At 39.2% G+C, this 14169-nt stretch overlaps 1 long non-coding RNA gene across 1 annotated transcript in view; it reads right to left on the bottom strand.

Moving 5' to 3' along the window:
• Nucleotides 1–14169, bottom strand: part of LOC307049822 — a 31780-nt gene continuing 17611 nt past the window's right edge. The window contains exons 2-3 of the long non-coding RNA XR_013810766.1: nucleotides 4287–4339; nucleotides 1–78 (exon numbers count right to left, since the gene is read on the bottom strand). This is a non-coding gene — a long non-coding RNA (uncharacterized lncRNA). The remainder of the gene's footprint in view (nucleotides 79–4286; nucleotides 4340–14169) is intronic.

The raw sequence follows: 14169 nt of genomic DNA on the forward strand, positions 1-14169 counted from the left end.
GCTAAAAATGTGGAACAAAGACATTCATTTCATTTTAATTTACTTCTTCAGTTGTAGGATCCAGTGATTGCCACAGATCTACAATAAAGAAACAACATTTAAAAGAAATATTATAGATTAAGTAGACATTGTTTTCTGTGCCTTTTTGGGAAGTATAGTAGAAAGAACATTTTTTTCCTCAACCATTTGAGAGTACATTGCTGACAAGATTCCCTGTAAACCCCACTGTTTTGGTTTTATTCCTTATATTATTGGAGTATATCTCATCTTTCAGTGCCATTTAAGTTTTATAAGTTGTACCAACAATGTCCTTTATAGCAAAAGGATCCACTTCATAATTTCAGAATTATGCAAAATATGTTAGGAAGAGGTACTTTCAGACTAAGTAAATATCCCATTCCTAACCAGACTTCCCATTTATTCAGTTATATCTGTGTAAATACCTGGTTTACTGGTTTATTCAGTGGACTATAATCTTTTACTGTCATTTTTTTTTTTTTGCGTACGCGGGCCTCTCACTGTTGTGGCCTCTCCCGTTGCAGAGCGCAGGCTCCGGACGCGCAGGCTCAGCGGCCACGGCTCACGGGCCCAGCTGCTCCGCGGCACGTGGGATCTTCCCGGACCGGGACACGAACCCGTGTCCCCTGCATCAGCAGGCAGACCCTCAACCACTGCGCCACCAGGGAAGCCCCCTACTGTCATTTATTTTGATGTTCACAGTTGGTCGGTAGGAATCCCTGCGAGTTAGTTCCTATGTCCTTTTGACATGTCCCCATCATTCACTGATCACTTTCTTACTTTGATATTCTAGGCTCATCTTGTACTCTACTGCCTCAGCTCTGGAACCAGCTATTTCTGAGGAACTCTGGTTCCTTGAGAATGGTTTTTAAAACCAAGATCTGGGTGACAGATGTGCTCAATGCTATTGGGTGTTGTTCCTCCCAGGCCCTGTTAGTGGATAGAGCTCATAATTATTTTATTGCCGTATTTATTTGTCATGTATACATACGTATATATAAGATCATGAGTTTACACTGATACTTCCAGTGCCAGTTCAACACCACCCAGTTCATTCCACTTTTTTCCCTTTGTTTGTTTATTTATTTATTTGGCTGCATCGGGTCTTAGTTACAGCACATGGGATCTTCGTTAAGGCATGCAGGATCTTTCGTTGCAACACGCGCTCTTCATTGTGACATATGGGCTTCTCTCTAGTTGTGGAGTGCAGGTTTTTCTCTTCTCTAGTTGTGGCATACGGGCTCCAGAGCGAGTGGGCTCTGTAGTTTGCGGCACGCCGGCTCTCTCGTTGAGGCACGTGAGCTCAGTAGTTGTGGCACATGGGCTGAGTTGCCCTGGGGCATGTGGGAGCTTAGTTCCCTGACCAGGGATCAAACCCAAGTCTGCTGCGTTGGAAGGCGGATTCTTTACCACTGGACCACCAGGGAAGTCCCTCCCTTTCCACTTTTGTAATTCTTTTCTATTACAGTGAAAAACCTGACTATCATTTTCCTCAATATGTTTACTTATTTGATCAATATGCCTATATGTAACTGACCTCCCCTTGCCACCTCCACTCACTCCTCATTTCACTTGGGTTCTGATACTCCATGCCAGACTCCCTCTTCCACATGGATGCCATCTTCACCCTGCCTGTGCTCCAACGTACCATGCTGAGTTGTAATTTCCATGCTAGACGAGGACCTACGACCTCCATGCTGGGCTCGTCACCCTTTTCAGGGTCTGACACTCTACTGGGTCCCTCGCTTCTTTCCCACTCCATGGACCTATGCATTTTAAATTTTGAGTTACATGTAATGAAATACACAGATCTTGGATGAACACTTTGATGAGTTTTGATAAATGTATATGCCTGTGGATATTCAACAGCCAAGAAAGTTTCCTAGTGTCCCCTTCCATTTAATTTCCACTTTCCTATAGTCAAACACTTCTGGTTCCTCGCATCATAGATTAACTTTGCCTGTTGTTGAACTTTATATTTTGAATAAACATATGTCTTAGTGATTGTAGGTTTAAAGTGTGTCTTCCAAATTTAAAATTTTTAAAATTGTGGTGTAAAAACAATGTAATACAAAATTTACCCTCTTACCCATTTTTAAGTGTATAGTTCAATAGTGTTAACTATATTCACATTGTTGTGGAACACATCTCTTATTTTCATCTTGCAGAAATGAAGCTCTATACCCACCAAACAACAACTCCCTATTCTGCCTTCCCCCCAGTCCCTGGAACCACTATTTTACTTTCTGTTTCTGTGATTTTGACAACTCTATACATCTCAATATGAGTGGAATCATACCATATTTGTCCTCATGTGTTGTGTGTGTGTGTGTGTGTATTTAAAAGATTGATCTGGCTATTCCAAGTCATTTTCTTTTCCATAAATACTTTTTTTGGGGGGGTGGTACACGGGCCTCTCACTGTTGCGGCCTCAGTGAGAAAGCCCACGCACAGCAACGAAGACCCAACGCAGCCAAAAATAAATAGATTAAAAAAAAAAAGTTAACTAAATGGGTTCAACAGCAGATTTGAGCACGAAAAACAAGGAATCAACAAACCTGAAGGTAAGTGAATTCAAACTATTCAGTCTGAGGAATAGGAAATGAGTGAAGAAAAGTGAACAGAGCCTAAGGAATCTGCAGAACACCATCCAGCATACCACCATAATGGATAATGGGAGTCTCAGAGGGAGAGGAGAGAAAGAGATAGAAATTATATTCGAAGAAATAATGGCTACAAACTTCTCAAATTTTATGAACATGAATCTTCACGTCCAAGCAGCTCAACTAACTCCAAACAGCACGAACTAAAAGAGATCAACACCAGGACACATTATAGTCAATCTAATGAGACACAAGGAACCCTGAAAGCAGCAAGGCAGAAGGGACTTATCACCTACAAGTGATCCTACGTAAGATTAACAGCCAATTTCTCAACCAAGAATTCTACATCCAGCAAAATTTTTCTTCAAAAATGAAAGAAAAACTAAGACATTCCCAGATAAACAAAACCTGAGGGTGTTTGTGACTAGTAGACCTGCTCTATAAGGACTCTGAAAGAGAGTTCTTTAGATTGAAATGAGACGACACTGGATAGTAATTCAAAGTCACACAAAGAAATAAAGAACAAGAGTAAGATAGCTGGGACTTCCCTGGTGGCATGGTGGTTAAGAATCTGCCTGCCAATGCAGGGGACTTGGGTTCAATCCCTGGTCCAGGAAGATGCCACATGCCACAGAGCAACTAAGCCCGTGCACCACAACTACTCAGCCTGCACTCTAGAGCCCGTGACCCACAACTATTGAAGCCTGTGCGTCTAGAGCCCGTGCTCTGCAACGAGAAGCCACCACAATGAGAAGCCCATGCACTGCAACAAAGAGTAGCTCCCACTCACTGCAACTAGAGAAAGCCTGTGTGTGACAACGAAGACCCAATGCAGCCAAAAATAAATAAAATAAAATAATTAAAAAATAAAAGAGTAAAGATAGCTACATAAGTACATATACAAGCCAGTATTATTGCATTAATGACTTGTACCTCCTCTTTTTCTGGCTTACATGATTTCAAATAAGAAAGCATAATAACTATATGTTTAAAACTAGGGCTTCCCTGGTGGCGCAGTGGTTGAGAGTCCGCCTGCCGATGCAGGGGACACGGGTTCGTGCCCCGGTCCGGGAAGATCCCACATGCCGCGGAGCGGCTGGGCCCGTGAGCCGTGGTCACTGAGCCTGCACATCTGGAGCCTGTGCTCCGCAACGGGAGAGGCCACAATGGTGAGAGGCCCGCGTACCGCAAAAACAAACGAACAAACAAAAAAAACTAAACATCTATGTTAATAAGAACACAAGGTATAAAGATACAATAACAAAATAGGGTGCAGGGGGAACAGAGCTGTATAGGAGCAAAGTTTTTGTGTACTACTAAAACTAGGCTGCTATTAGTTAAAACTTGATTGGCATCACGTTAAGATGTTAATTGTAATCCCCAGAGTAACATGAAGAAAATAACTTCAAAATATACAGAAAAAGAAACAAGAAGAGAAAAAAGAACAGTACACTAGACAAAATCAACTACAGTTGACCCTTACACACAGGTTTGAACTGCACAGGTCCACTTATACATGGATTTTTTTCACCACATACACACAGTACTATACAATCCATGGCTAGTTGAATCTGCAGATGCAGAACTGCGGATATGGAGGTCTGAGTGAAGGACTTGAGCATCTGCTGATTTTGGTAATCAAAGGCAGGTCCTAGAACCAATCACCTGCAGACACTGAGGGATGACTGTAATCACAAAAGAAGGCAGTGATGAAGGAACTGAGAAACAAAAAAGATATAAGACAAATAGAAAACAAATAGGTAAATAGCAGAACCAAGTCCCAACTTATAAGTTACTTTAAATGTAAATGAATTAAATTCTCCAATTACATAGCAGAGACTGGTATAATAGATTAAAATCAATCCAACTAAATGCTATCTACACACTTAATTTATATCAAAAAGATACAATAGCTTAAAAGTAAAAGGATGAAAAAAGGCAGTCCATGCAAACAGTACCCAAAAGAGGAATAGGGTGGCTATACTAACATCAGACAAAATAAGAGTTTAAGACAAAAGTGTTACAAAAGACAAATTGTTTCAATGACAAAGGGCTCAATCAATCAAGATGACATAGCAATTACAAACATAAACACACCTAATAACAAAGTCACAAAATAATATGAAGCAAAACCTGATAGAACTGGAGAGAGAAATTGACACTTCTACAATAACAGAGTTCAAAACTTCACTTTCAATAATGGAAAAAACAAGCAGACAACAGATCAATAAGGAAACAGAGTATTTGCACAGCAGTATAAACCAACTAGTCCTAACAGACATATACAGAACATCCCACTGAACAAACAGCGGAATATGTATTTTTCTCAAGTGTACATGGAACATTCTCCAGGAGAGACGTTAGGCCACAAGTCTCCATAAATTTTATTTTATTTTTTTAAAAGATTTATTTATTATTTGCTTATTTATTTTTATTTATTTTTGGCTGCGTTGGGTCTCAGTTGCAGCACGTGGGATCTTTCATTGTGGTGCGTGGGCTCTTGGTCGCGGCATGCAGGCTTTCTCTTCTCTAGTTGTGGCGCTCAGGCTCCAGAGGGCGTCGGCTCATAGTCTGTGGCATGCGGGCTCTCTAGTTGAGACATGTGAGCTCAGTAGTTGTGGTACATGGGCTTAGTTGTGCCGCGGCATGTGGGATCTTAGTTCCCTGACCAGGGACTGAACCCATGTCCCCTGAATGATAAGGCGAATTCTTTACCACTGGACCACCAGAGAAGTCCCCATAAATTTAAAAAGACTGAAATCATACGAAGTATTTTTCATGATAACAGAATGAAAGTAGATATTAACAGAAGAAAAACTAGAAAATTCACAATATGTAAAAATTGAACAACATACTCTTTCTTTTTTTTAATTTAATTTTCTTATTGAAGTACATTTGATTTACAATGTTGTGTTAGTTTCCGATGTATAGCAAAGTGGTTCAGTTATATATGTGTATGTATGTATGTATATATATATATATATATATATATATATATATATATATATATATACTTTTTCAGATTCTTTTCCCTCATAAGTTATTACAAAATACTGAGTATAGTTCTCTGTGCTATACAGTAGGTCCTTGTTGGTTATCTATTTTATATATAGTAGTGTGTATATGTTAATCCCAAACTTCTAATTTATCCCTCTCCCCCTTTCCCCTTTGGTAACCATAAGTTTGTTTTCTATGTCTGTGGGTATTTCTGTTATGTATATAAGTCCATGTGTATTTTTTTTTAAGAGTCCACATATAAGTGATTATCATAGGATATTTGTCTTTCTCTGTCTGGCTTATGCACTTAGTATGATAATCTCTAGGTCCATCCATGTTGCTGCAAACGGAATTATTTCATTCTTGCAAATGGCTGAGTAATATTTCATTGCATGAGTGTATATATATATTATATACATATATATATGTTTTTTATATATATATACACCAAATCTTCTTTATCCATTCATATGTTGATGGACATTTAGGTGGCTTCCATGTTTTGGCTACAGTAAATAATGCTGCAATGAATATTAGGGTGCATGTATCTTTTCAAATTATGGTTTTCTACAGATATATGCCCAGGAGTGGGATTGCAGCATCATATGGTAGCTCTATTTTTAGTTTTTCAAGGAATCTCCATACTTAAACAACATACTCTTAAACAACCAATGGTTCAAAGAAAAAATCACAATGGAAATTAGAAAATGCCTTGAGACAAATTAAAATGAAAACACAACATACCGAAACTTACGTGATATAGAGAAAGCAGTGCTAAGAGGTAAATTTATAGGTATAAATGTGTACATTAAACAACAAGACCCCAAATCGGTATCCTAAGTTTACACCTTAAAGAAGTAGAAAAAGAAGAGCAAGCTAAATCCAAAGCAAACAGACATAATGAAATAATAAAGACTAAACTGGAGATAAAAGAGAATTAAAAAAAAAGATAGAATCAACAAAATCAGAAGCTGATTCTTTGAAAATAAGAACAAAATTGAAAAACCTTTAGCTAAACTAAGAAAAAGAAAGAAAGAAAAGACTCAAATTACTAAAAAATCCAGAGATGAAACTGGGGACAATTCTATGGACCTTAAAAATAAAAAGGATTATAAGTGAATACTATAAACAACTATACACCAAAAAGTAAGATAACCTAGATGAAATGTACATGGTCCTATAAACAGACAAGGTACCAAAACTGACTCCAGAAGAAAAGGAAAATCTGCAGCAAGAAACTGAATCAACAATCAACTTCCACCAGGGAATTTCCTGGAGGTCCAGTGATTAAGACTCTGCACTTTCACTGCTGAGGGCCTGGGTTCAGCCCCTGGTCTGGGAACTAAGATCCCACAAGCTGCGTGGCACGGCACGTAAGAAAAAAAACAAACAAAACACTTCCTCCAGAAGAAAAGCCCAGGACCACATGGCTTCACTGGTAAATACTACCAAACATTTAAAGAATAATCATCAATCCTTCCCAAACTCTCCCAAAATCCAGAATAGGACAGAACCCTCCCTTAACTCACTGTGTGATGCCAGCATTACCTCAATACCAAAACCAGGTAAAAACATTCAAGAAAATTATAAACCAATATCCCTTACAAATACAGATGCAAAAATCCTCAACAAAATACTAGCAAATCTAATCCAACAGCATATTAAGAGGATTACACATTATGAGAAACTGAGATTTACCCCAGGTGGGTCAATAATGAAGACTTACCAATATAATACACCACATTAATAGAATGAAGGAGAAAAAACATATGATCATCTCTATTGATGCAAAAGCATTTGACAAAATCCAACACTCTACCATGATAAAAAATATTCAAACTAGGAATAGAAAAGAAATCCTTGGGACTTCCCTGGTGGTCCAGCGGCTAAGAATCCGCCTCCAACGTAGGGGACGCAGGTTCGATCCCTGGTCAGGGAACTGAGATCCCACGTGCCGTGGGGCAACTAAGCCCAACTAAGCCCTCACATCGCAGTTACTGAGCCTGTGTGCTCTGGAGCCCGCATGCCACAGCTGGAGAGAAGCGTCACAACTAGAGAAGCCCAGGTGCCACAACCAAGATCTCACACATGCAACAAAGATCCCACGCACCACAACTAAGACCCAAAGCAACCAAAAAAAAGAAAAGAAATCCTTCATCGTGATAAAATGACTTTTATTGAGAACCCACTGTTAACAAACTCAATGGTGAAAGACTGAAAGCTTTCCCCCCTGAGAAAAGGAACAAGATGAAGATGCTCTTGTTTGACACTTCCATTCAACACTGTACTGGAAGTTCTAGCCAAAGCAGTTAGGCAAAAAAAAAAAAAAAAAAAAAAAAGCCATCCAAATTAGAAAGGAAGGAAAAAATTATCTCTATTCTCAGATGATATAATCCTATATATGAAAAACCAAAAGAATACCACACACAAATTATTAGAGCTAATAAATTCAGCACAAAAATCAGTTGTATTCTTACACACAGACAATGAACAATCTGAAAATGAAATTAAGAAAACAATTCCATTTATAATAGCATCAAAAAATATACTTAGGAATAAATTTATCTAAGGAGGCATAAGAATTGTACACTGAAAACTGGAAAAAACTGCTGAAAGAAATTAAAGAAGACCAAAACAAATAAAAAGATATCTCACTGCCCAAGGGTTAGGAGACTTATTATTGTTAAGATAGGATTACAACTCAAAGCAACCTACAGATTCAATACAATCCATGTCAAAATTCCAATGGCCATGGGGAGGGTGAGAGAGAGGCTCAAGAGGGAGGGGATATATTATACATATAGCTGATTCATTTCCTTGTACAGTAAAACTAACACAACGTTGTAAAACAATTATAATCCAATAAAGATGTTAAAAAAAATTCCAATGGCCATTTTTGCAGAAAAGGAAAACCTGTTCCTAAAATTCATAAAGAGATTACCATTTTCTGCTCTGACATGTAAAAAGCATGTAAGTCACTGTTCCTGTCCTCACAAGAAAACCGAACAACAAAAACTCTTCTTAGCTCCATCAGAGAATTGAGATCACAGGGTAAATCACTGCCCTGAAAACTGGAGAGAGAGGAGGACAGGGAAAATCCCAACTTACTGGAAGCAAAAGCCCAGGAGTATAAGCCCATTGTTGGAGACATTATTTCTTTTTCATAAATTCTATAAGCAAGGAGAGGATGAAATATTTAAAGTATTTAAAAAAACCAACCTAGAATTCTGGATCCAATAAAATTATCTTTCAGTAGAGGAGAAGTAAAGAATCTGTCAGACAAACAAAAACAGAGGGAATTTATTGTCAGCACATCTGCCTTGCAAGAAATGTCTAAAGAAGTTCTTCAGAGAGAAGAAAGATGACACAGGTCAAAAACTATATAAAGAGCACTAGAGAGGAATAAATGAAGGTAAAACAAAAATTCTTTTTCTTAACTTATCTAATAGATAAGTATAGGTTCAAAATAATAATAGTAACAATGTATTAAGTGATTACACTTTATGGATAAGTGAATGAATCACAGAAATGTTTTAAGGGAAAGGAGGGAGGAATTGGATATCCTGTTACAAGGTACCTGCATAAACCATGAAACAGTGCAGTGTTATTTGGAAGTAGGCTTAGATTAGTTATAGCAAACCATAGAGTAACCACTAAAATTTTTTAATTAATATGCAATTGCAAGGGACAACAAATAGCCAAAATCCAATCTTAGAAAACCTTGAAAAACAAAACAAGATACCACTTATACCCACTAGGATGGCTATAATTACACACACACAGACACACTATAACAAATTTTGGTGAAGATGTAGAGAAATTAGAATGCTTGAAAGTTGCTGGTGAGAATGTAATTGTCACACTTCCTAATATAAGACCCAAATATAAGAGCTAAAACTATAAAACTCTTAGAAGATATACAAATGGCTAATAAGCACACGAAAAGATGCTTAACATCACTGGTCATTGGGAAAATGCAAATCAAAAACCACAAGACACTCATCACACCTACCAGCATGGCTATAATCAAAAAATGGAAAATAAGTGTTGGTGAGGATGTGGAGAAACTGGAATCCTGCTTATGCACTGCTTATAGGAATGTATTTAAAACAACTCAGGAAATTCCCTGGTGGTCCAGTGGTTAGTACTCTGCACTTTCACTGCCTAGGGCATGGGTTCGATCCCTGGTCAGGGAACTAAGATCCTGCAAGCGGCATGGCACAGCCAAAAAAAGAGAAAAACCTCAGCAGTTATAGAAAACAGTAGGTAGATTCCTCAAAAGAACTAAACATAGGGACTTCCTTGGTGGTCCAGTGGGTAAGAATCTGCCTTCCAATGCAGGGCACTTGGGTTCAATCCCTGGTCAAGGAACTAAGATCTCACATGCCAACTGAGCCCAGTGCCCTAGAGCCCACACGCCACAACTAGAGAGCCCTCGTGCCCCAACTACTGAGCCCACAAGCTCTGGAGCCTGCGTGCCACAACTAGAGAGAAGCCCGTGCACTACAACTAGAGAAGCCTGCACACCACAGTGAAAGATCCTGCATGCCACAATGAAGATCCTGCATGCCACAACTAAGACCCAATGCAGCCAAATAAATTTTTAAAAAGAAAAAGAAAAAGAGCTCAACATAGAATTACCATTTGATCCAGCAATTCCACTTCTGGATATGTACCCAAAAGAAGTGAAAGCAAGGACCTGAACGGATGTTTCAAACATGTTCAACATCGTTTCAGTTAAGGAAAATAAAAAAGTTTGGAGATAGTGGTGATGGCTGCACAACAATGTGAATGTACTTAATGTCATAGAACTGTACACTTAAAAATGGTTAAAATGGGGAAATTCATGTTACACATATTTTACTACAATTTTTCTTTAAAGCAAGGAAAGGTAGAGAAGAAACTATTATGTGAATCTGTGCACTAATGACTTAGGAAATATGACAGATTGAGGAGGAGAGTTCCATTTAATGAACAATTATTTAATGAATAATTTAAGTAATGAATAATTACTTAAAATGTGAAATCTGATCAATCATAAACAAATAAAATGGAAACTCTCTACAAAAAAAAAATTGGCAAAGGACTTGCAGAGACATTTCACCAAAAAAGATACACAAATGTCCAATAAGCACTAGAAAATACACTCAACATCATTAGCCATTAAGGAAATGCAAATCAAAATTATAATGAGAGGGCTTCCCTGGTGGCGCAGTGGTTAAGAATCCATCTGCCAATACAGGGGACACGGGTTCGAGCCCTGGTCCGGGAAGATCCCACATGCCACAGAGCAACTAAGACTCTGCGCCTCAACTACCGAGCCTGCGTTCTAGAGCCCAAGTGCCACAACTACTGAAGCCTACACGCCTAGAGCCTGTGCTCTGTAACAAGAGAAGCCACCCAATGAGAAGCCCGCGCACCACAACAAAGAGTAGCCCCCGCTCGCTGCAACTAGAGAAAGCCCATGTGCAGCAATGAAGACCCAATGCAGCCAAAAATAAAAATAAATAAATTTATTTTAAAAAATCATAATGAGATATCACTTATACCCACTAGGGTGGCTATAATTAAAAAATAAATAGGGTAGACTTCCCTGGCGGTCCAGTGGTTAAAACTCTGTGCTTCCACCACAGGGGGCATGGGTTCGATCCCTGTGAGGGAACTAAGATCCCCAACTGCTGCAGCACAGCCAAAAAATGAAAATTAAAAAATAATAAATAAATAAATAGGGGAATTCCCTGGCACTTCAACATGGCCCCAGGTTCAGTCCCTAGTCGGGGAGCTAAGATCCTGCAAGCTGAGCAGCAAGGCCTAAATAAATAAGTAAATAAATAAATAACAAATTTCAGAAGATATAGAGAAATTAGAACCCTTGGACATTGTTGGTGAGAATGTAAAATGGTGCAGTCACGGTAAAACAGGTGGTGGTTCCTCCAAAAATAAAAAGTAGGATTACCATATGACCCAGCAATTCCATTCCTAGGTACATATCCCAAAGAACTGAACACAGGTATTCATACAAAAACTTGTATCTCAACATTCATAGGAGCACTATTCACAATAACCAAAAGGTAGAAACAATCAAAAATGTCCATCAACTGATGAATGAATAAACAAATGTGGTATATCCATACAATGGAATATCATTCAGCCATGAAAAGAAATGAAGTGCTGATACATGCTACAACATGGATGGACCTAGAAAATGTTATGCTAAGTGAAAGAAGCAGACACAAAAGGTCACATATTGGTCTTCCCTGGTGTCACAGTGGTTGAGAGTCTGCCTGCCGATGCAGGGGACATGGGTTCGTGCCCCGGTCTGGGAAGATCCCACATGTCACGGAGTGGCTGGGCCCATGAGCCATGGCCACTGAGCCTGCGCGTCCGGAACCTGTGCTCCGCAACGGGAGAGGCCGCAACAGTGAGAGGCCCGCGTACCACAAAAACAAAAACAAAAACAAAAACAAAAGTCACATATTACATGATTCCATTTGTATGAAATATCCAAAATAGGTAAATCCATAGAGATAGAAAGCAGATTAGTGTTTACCAGGAGCTGTGGAGAGAGAGGAACGGGGAGTAACTGCTTAACAGGTTTGGGATTTTTCATTTGGGGATGATGAAATGTTTTGAAACTAGATAAAGGTTATGGTTGCACAATACTGTCAATGTAGCAAATGCCACCGAATTGTGCACTTTAAAATGGCTGATTTTATATTATGTCAATTTTATCTCAATGAATAAGAGGGTGCTAGAACAGAACTGATAACATCTTATGAAAACAATTACCCAAACATGTTATTTCACTATTTACCGCTTCCCAACTAAAACAAAATAGCACTTAAATATTTCTTAAACTGTCTTAAGATGTTCCTGACCTTTTTCTAAATCACAATATCTCTCTAGAGAGGGAAGAGTGGTATTACAGAAAGCTTCTCAGGCATAATTGACTCAAAGACTTATTTACTCTAAAATCTAAAAGATATTTTTTAAAAGATGGATGAGGTTTTAAACTCACTCACCATGAGCAAAAAGGCCAAACCAAACTCAGAAACTCAGCTATCCCAAGTTACTTTAAACTTTTTACCTAAAAAGCACAATACAAAAATTTCCATTGATTACTTCTCACAATCACTTTTACAATACAGTTTCAAATGGGCTAAATGACTTGCCCTGGTACCCACTGTAAGCACTATTTCCCTTCTGACAGTCACTTTCCCCTTGCTATCTGTCACCTAGGGCTGAAACTTTTGAGTCTTCCTTATCTCTTGGTTTCTAGTTACTATGAGCTGTTTCTTCAAGAGACTTTTGAGGTAGAAGTACTTAGCTTGACATCTGTGTCTCCCACTTATCAACAGTGTGAAAGTTGGAGGTAACCTTTCTTTGCCTCACTTCCTGTCTGTATAATGGGAATAACAGCCACACCTCAGTGGCTTGCTGTGAGAATGAGATAATGTATACAAAGCATTTAGCAAACTCCCGTTATATAAACACTAAACAAACTGCCATCACTATTATTACTGTTCTGTGTTTTCACTAATATTTCCCTAGAACAGGCCCTCCCTGCTGCTAGATTATATCTACTAGATTATGTCTGCACCTCCTCAACTGGCTTCCTTCATTCCTCTTTCAGTAGTCCAAAGGATTCTGCACATCATAAACAGATTTACCTTGTACATACAAATACATCCTGTTACTCCCCAGCTTAAAAAACCTTCAATGGGTCCATACTTATTACAACATCAAATCTAACATTCTCTGCCTTTCATTACCCTCTGTTAACAGCTGTTCTCAAACTTTAGTGTACATCAGAATCATATGGATTGCTTGTTAAAAACATATCGTTAGGGTTTCCCTGGTGGTGCAGTGGTTGAGAGTCCGCCTGCCAATGCAGGGGATGCAGGCTTGTGCCCCGGTCCGGGAAGATCCCACATGCCGCGGAGCGGCTGGGCCCGTGGGCCATGGCCACTGAGCCTGTGCGTCCGGAGCCTGTGCTCCGCAACGGGAGAGGCCACAGCAGTTAGAGGCCCGCGTACCGCAATACAAAACAAAACAAAAAACAAAACAAAACAAAAAACATATTGTTAGAACCCACCCCTGGAGTTTCCAATTCAGTAAGTCTGGAGCAGAGCCTCAGAATTTGCTTTGCAATAAACTTCCAGGTGATTCTGATGCTGTTGGTTGAGGAACCACACTTGGAGAAGTGAGAAGTACTGCTTAAAATACTACCCCCTTCTGCCTCCTTAATCTTATTTCTCCCTACTCCCTAACCAGTACATACGACTTTCATTAGTTTCACAAGCTGTTCCCAATTCTCCCTCCCTGCGTTAACTTTGCTGCCCCAAAAGACTTTCTTGCTTGCCCAAATCATAACCATCCTTTAAGCCTGCACATTACAATCATCTTGGGAAGGCTTTTAAAAATGATGGATGGGGGAATTCTCTGGCAGTCCTGTGGTCAGGACAAGGGTGCAGGTTCAGTCTCTGGCCAGGGAACTAAGATCCCACAAACTGTGGCACGCCACCCCCTCCCACCCACCCCCCCAAACAAA

Source organism: Hyperoodon ampullatus (genome assembly GCF_949752795.1).
Source record: "Hyperoodon ampullatus genome assembly, chromosome: 3".
In the NCBI taxonomy this organism is placed as follows: domain Eukaryota; kingdom Metazoa; phylum Chordata; class Mammalia; order Artiodactyla; family Ziphiidae; genus Hyperoodon; species Hyperoodon ampullatus.